The following is a 7,033-nucleotide window of genomic DNA, read 5'->3' as shown; positions in this document are numbered from 1 at the left end:
GATGTGGTGCAGGCCCTTGTTTGTTGAAAATCTCCAACACACAAAAAAATCCTAGGCGTAAATTTTGGTCTTGCCCGAATAAGAAAAAGGTCGTTATTAATTTTCTTAGAAATTAGCGTAATGAATAAATAATTATTATAGTAGGAACTAATGAAGATTTGCTATTGTAGGGACACGATGGATGTGGATTCTTTGAATGGGTTACTAATGCACAAACAAGTACATTGCGTGATGATGGAGTAGAGTGCAAGTGTTGCAATAGTCAGAAGGCTAAAATTTACTTTTTACATTGTCTTGTTTGTCTTTTAATTGCATTTATTTGTTGGGAACAAATGTGAAAAAATGCATAGCTATAATTTGTATAAGGATTTTTATCAATGAAAAAATGTCTAATATCAGGCTTGATATTTATTATAAACTTTTGTTGGTTGTTCCCTATCTTTGTTTGGTGCATCACATTGTTGTATTTGGGCCTTATATTGTAATATTTTTAGATTTGATGTACAAGGTTTTGGGACCTTTCAAAACCTATTTTTACGTAATCGAAACTTTTGTTAAAATTATCTTTACAAATAAATATTATCTTTAGCCTTCTAAATAAAACTAGGTTCAAATGTCGTATATTTTACTTTTTTTTTATATTTAAAACAAAAATGTTTGTGTTCGTCGAAAATGAGAGACAGGTGGCATCTCCCTTGATAAGGACGGGAATAGTCTTTGGACTTTCCTTCACACATGGTTTAAGGCTATCAGTCATTGACGGTTCTCACCCAGAAATAAAATAATTTTAGTTTTGATATTTTATTCAAATTTATAGTTACATTTAACATAATTTTTTATATTCTTTATGCATACAATAGTATTTATAATCGAATTCTTCAAATGTAATTAAAATTTTAAAAAATGCTGTCAAATATTTATAATTAAAAATTGTAACTTTTGACTTCTTTAACAATAAACATATATATTAAAAAATCATGCTTATACTGGAAACAATTTTAGGCAATATTGAATATAATTTTAAAATAACCAGATTTAAATCCAATGAAAAGATCCAAAAATGTGGGTATGACAAAGCAAATTGATTAAACTTGGTTGCTTTCAGTGTGAGCTAAGCAAGCAAATATATTTGTGGATAAGAGAGGTCTAAATATTTAAACTTTGTAAACTTTGAAGTTTAACTCAGTATAAGTGAAATATGTGATATACCTTTCTTATGGATAAAGTCAATTTATAATGAAGAGGGTAGTAAAAATTAATTTGACTTTTAAAAATTTAAAATTTTTTTTTTTTAATAATTCATATTAAGATTTTAAAAAAAATTCATTCTAATTCCTATTTTTAAATGATGCAACCAAACACGGAATAGTCATCTACCGATTCCTCTTCCAGGACAACCAAACACCTCCAAATGTTATTCCAGAATTTATTTTCAGAATGCGCAAATTCTAGAAGAGAGCTTATTCCAGCATAGTTGAATTTTGCATTGACCAATTCTCGCAACCAAACGGGGCCTTAGCTTGTTCTTGAATATCCACTTTGTTCCAATAACATTTTTTCATCAAGTTTGGGAACCAGTATCCATGTTTTGTTATTTTCTATTTGCTCGATTTCCTCATTCACTATTTGTATCCAATCCTCATTCTCCAAAGAATCTTTTGTTGATTTGGTCTTAAAATTAGAAAGTAAACATGTCTCACTTCTGAGTCTTTTCCTTGTCATAACAACAGATTCTTTATCTCTAATGATTTTCTTGGGTGCATGATGTCTTCTCACATATTTTTCCCTTACAGGTTCATCTTGAAAATTGATTTCAAGCTAATTTTCTCTTTCTAGTTCAAGTTATGCTTGCTCAGCATTGCCTTCTTGATGTTCGGCTCCTTCTATCTATAACTCGACATCATTTTGTTGCTTCTCAACACCTATAGTTTGTTGCTCAACAACTTGTTTTAATTCAAAATTCCTATTTTATCACTAATTTGCATCTTTGTTATCTTTCTCAAGTGGGGTTTTGGGAGCACCTTTATTCACATATATGAATGTGTTGTAGTCTTCAAGTTATTTCTTGCATTCAACTTCATTTTTTCTATATATTATTCAACTTTCACATTTGCACTTTTCACAACTTTGTTAGTGTTAGAGTTCAAACACGTTAAAGCTTTGCTCTTAGTGGAATAACCTAAGAATATACCTTCACCACTTTTAGCATAAATTTTTTCATTTATATTATTCTTTAGTATATATCATTTGCTTCCAAAAACTTTAAAATACTTTACATTAGGTGCATATCCATACCATAATTCAAAAGGTGTAACATTTGTACCATTCTTGACTTGCACTCTATTTAAAGTATGAAGTGTTGTACTTACAACTTCTCTCCAATATTTCTATGATAATTTTTTCTCCATCATTAGTGTTCTAGCACAATCTATGATTGATCTATTTCTCCTTTCAACTATTCCATTTTGAGGAGGGGTCCTAGGTGCTAACATCTACCTTTTGATTCCTCTGTCATTACAGAATATGTTACATTCATTGGAAGTGGATTCTCCACCTCTATCAGATCTCAAGAACTCCAAATTCTTTCTTGTTTCCTTTTAAACTCTGGCCAAATACCACTTAAACAACTAAGAAGCATCATATTTTTCTTTAAGAAATATCATAGTAATCATTCCAGAATAATCATGAACAAATAGAATAATATTTGTCTCTACAATAGCTTTTTACACCAATAGGTACACAAAGGTCAATGTGAATCAATTCCAAAATTTCATTAGATGAATATGCCTTGCTCTTAAAACTAGACTTTGTCATTTTTCTCCAATCGACATTATTTACACATAGCATTATCAGGTTTCTTTAGTCTTGTAAAACCTCTTACTCTTTTCATCTTACTAATGCTAACCAAATTGTCAAAATTTACATGACATAACCTCTTATGCCATAACCACATATCCTCATATTGTGCAAACAAACATGTCTCATCAGATAAATCCAGATAGAACAAATTACCTTTTGTTTGATCAGCACTTCCAATCAATTCACCATCAACATCAAATATCTTGGCCTTTTTGTGATGGAATTCAACTATGTATCCTAATTTGTTCAACTATGAAACACTCAAAAAGTTATAGTTAATTCCTTCAACCCAATAAACATTGTCACACTTGATCTTATCAGTTAGGTGTATTGATTATTTAGCTTTCACAAAACATGGTACATCATTACATAATAACTTAACACAACTACCTTCGTATATTCTAATGGTCTCAAATTTACTTTTATCACCAATCATGTGATTTGAACAACCACTATCAATGCACATAAGAGATTAATGCAGTTTTCTCACTTTGTATAACTTTTATTCACATAAGAGATTAATGCAGTTTTCTCATCTTCATCAAAATCTTCTTTCGTAGCAACACAGACAACTTCTTCATCATTACTTTTAGATTCATTACCAATTTCTTCTTCAACAATGTAAGAAGATTTCTTTCATTTTCCTTTGTAGTCATTATTTCTTTTGTTGTCTTGGTCGTCTCTTCTTCCTTTGTACTTGTTTTCCCTCTTTTCATCCTTGTTTTCTCTATCAAGACATCTTGCAGCAATGTGACCAACTTTGTTACATGAAAAATAGATTATAAGAAGTTTACCTTTGTATTTCCCTTTGCCTCTTGGAAGTCTTCTAGCCATCAATCCTTCAAGTTCATCAAGTTCATCATCAAAAGTACCACTGTCACTTTTCACATATTTTTCTTTTCCTTTCTTACTAAGAACCAATTGTGACTTAAAAGAAGATTCAACAGTGGTAAGAGTGAAGTTATCAAAATTTGACATCTCAAAAGAAGTAGGCCTACCAATCACACCTTCTAGAGTTAGGTCATTGCCTAGAGTACATCTTAGTTCTTGTATTGCAAAAACCCTAGTAGTATAAATAAGAAGTAGAGTTCTTAGTACCTTATTGATTATAGTTTCATCATCAATATTTCCATTGGATCCTCTTATAACATTAACACCCTCTTTGATTATTCTACAATACTGGACTATATTCTCACCTTATATCATTCTTATTTCATCAAACTTACCTCTCAAGCTCTCTGATTGTGCTCTTAAGACATTCTTGTCTCCACCATAGATGGTATATAGTTTATTCCACATTTCCTTAGTAGTCTTGCAGTTTTTAATATCATCAAACTCAGCATAGCTTAGGGCTAATGCAATCTCTAACATACCTTGGTTGTGTTGTTGTTTCTCCTTTAGCTATTAGGTTGTCAAAGGAATTGTTGTTATCTCCACATATGCATTGTTCACAAAATTTATTACACCATATCAAATTCCTACTAGATGTAGCCTCATCAAACTTTTCCATGTAGGGAAGTTCTCTTTGTTCAACCTTGACACCTCCTCATTATTGTGTATATGTGTGAAAAAATGTGAAACAAGGAGTAGAGTGTATGCCCCCACATTAAAGTGATTGTGAATGCCTTAATGAGAGCACTAAATTTAACAGAGCATACATTCACCCACCATATGTTTCCACTATGATATTGATGCAGGAGCATTTAGTGGTGTAAGGGCAAATCCTGCATCACCCAAATATATGCTTAGTGTTAGTTTCTATTTTATGTGTTTTTATTTCTGGATACCCATTTGGGCCAAATAGCGATTCCAACTCTCATTGTTCCACTATTGGTTTTCTAGGTTAGTGTTTTTGAGCACCTTGGGATATGTGTCAATGCAAAAAATAGGTTATTTTGTAATTGAGCCATGATTATGATGAGCTAGATGGTGTAAGTTTGAGGGATGATTGTACTTATAATTTAAAGCATTCTAGAAAAGAATCAAGTGAAAGGCTTCATGGTTTGAAAGTTATTGTAGTTTTAAGTTGCCTAGAGACCCCTTAAGAACGCTTCAAAGTTAGATTTGAGGCACTTAATGACCTTATATGGGCTCGAAAATGGGGGACAAGTATAGCTGGTACATAGGTCTATAGAGAGCTCGGAGATCTTTCCAAAAATGTAAAAAATCTGTCCATTGGAGTCCCAGATCAAAAGTTATGCCTCCTAAAAGTTGGACTACCACTTTTGGATTCTTCTAATTTTGCACCGACTTCTGACATGGCTTCTAGAACCTTCTATTTTGGCAATGGATACCAAATGGAATATTCTAAAATTATTCCTAACCCTAAACCTAATTTGGTTTACTTAAGGTTATTTCTTGCATTGTAAAGGTAGTTCTTGTGGAGTTCGGGAGAGGCTAATATGAGAATGGTTTTTCTCCAGAATTTGATAACATTGTAAGCCCATAGGGCATGTAGTTGAGTCTATTTTAGTTGTACTGAATGTAATAGTATATCATTTATGATAATAAAATTCTCCTTTTCCTATTGTTTTCATTTTTTCTTGGGTTGTGCTCTCATCAGATATGCCCTCAATAAAGGACAAACTAAGGGAAATGACGTCATGACAAAGAGAGCACAAAAGTATCTCCTAAATTTGGGTTCCTGATGATCATATGATAACTCATGCATATAAATAATTATATCAAAATGAATTGACATCATCCCCCAATGGTATTATAAATACAATAATAATGGAAGATCACATAAGAGACATGAAGAAAGGTCTTTTTGGGTTGACATTATGGAGATCAAAAAAGATAAATGGTACCTATTGCTTTGCACCATCCTCAAGTAGACAATAAAAAGGAACATTTACAAATTATAACACATGCATGACATAACATATATATAATGTGTAGAAGAAATGAGATACAAATAAATGAATTTAATGGTAGGTAGATTCCTCTATCACCTTGTACCATGGAGAAAAAAGTTCGTGTAAAGAAATATAAATATAACATTTAGTAAGCAAAATATCAGAAGGGAAATAAAAAATGATCAAGCAAGAACAAAAAATGTATCATAGAAGAGGAGATAGTCAAGAATATGTCAAAATCACTAGCATTAACATCTTTTATATTAGAATAATTTCATTCATTATCATTAAGAGTGTCTTCTTCATCCAAATTGATCGTAATGAAATCTCTCATACAAATAACATCACCATGTTAATTTTATTTCATTTTTCTTTGTATATTCTTCCTCTCTTGGGTTATACATAGGTTGATCAAAGGGAATCATCCATTAACACAAGACATGATCGCTAAGTTGGCAAAAAATCCTTAGATGATTTCTTGGTTGACACCTATTTATGGTTATAAACTTGACCTACAAATAGCAAGAAAATTAGTCTAAGGAAGTTTGCTTTAATATTAGTGCTTAAACCAATTCAATCTTGCCACGATTGTTTCTTCTTATCCTACCCAAGTTATCTATAATAGGTTGAAATTTTGACTAAGTTCAAATTTAACTTGGCCTTCCTTATCTCATTTTCATGAAATAAACTATCTCTTCTCATTTTTATGCAAGACACCTCAATCACAAATCAAAATAGGAAAGAAGTCAATGTCAAAGTTCCCTTTAATCACCAAATTTTGATAGAAATTATGTTAACCATGATGATTTCTCTATTATGTGAAAATTTCAAACACTTATTGATAAGAGAGACAATAGATTTCATGGAAATGAGGCACGAAATGTCGGGTTGAAATTGAACTTTGTAAAAAATTGGAATGACAAGAAATATAACTTCTAATGTTTTCTTAGCAATTATAGCACCAAAGTGGTGAACTTAAGGTTATGGATAGATCGTACTTTCGACTAAGTTCAAGTTCAATCCAACCTTCCTAACATAAACTAGTATCATCAACTTGAAGGACAATAAATGGTTCTTAATTCACGGTATGATTTAGTGAATGGTTTTATTTTTCCCACCCATGGTTCCATTACCTTCCTCGTGGATTCTATCATAATTACTTCTAAAACCTACTATCAATATGTTAATGTTTAATAGCCAGCAGGTTAAAAGTGTAAACATATATATATATATATATATATATATATATATATATATATATATATATATATATATATATATATATATATATATATATATATATATATATATATAAT

General features: G+C 31.0%; 1 pseudogene; it reads left to right on the top strand.

Annotated features, from left to right (window-relative positions):
- Window positions 1-659: 659 nt before the first annotated feature.
- On the top strand, window positions 660-789 carry LOC149554424 (U6atac minor spliceosomal RNA; annotated as a pseudogene).
- The last annotated feature ends 6,244 nt before the right edge of the window (window positions 790-7,033 follow it).

This window comes from Cupressus sempervirens, chromosome 5, assembly GCF_028749045.1.
Source record: "Cupressus sempervirens isolate cs-2001-9-10 chromosome 5, ASM2874904v1, whole genome shotgun sequence".
Taxonomy (NCBI): Eukaryota; Viridiplantae; Streptophyta; class Pinopsida; order Cupressales; family Cupressaceae; genus Cupressus; species Cupressus sempervirens.
This window is presented reverse-complemented; position numbering and strand designations above follow the sequence as displayed.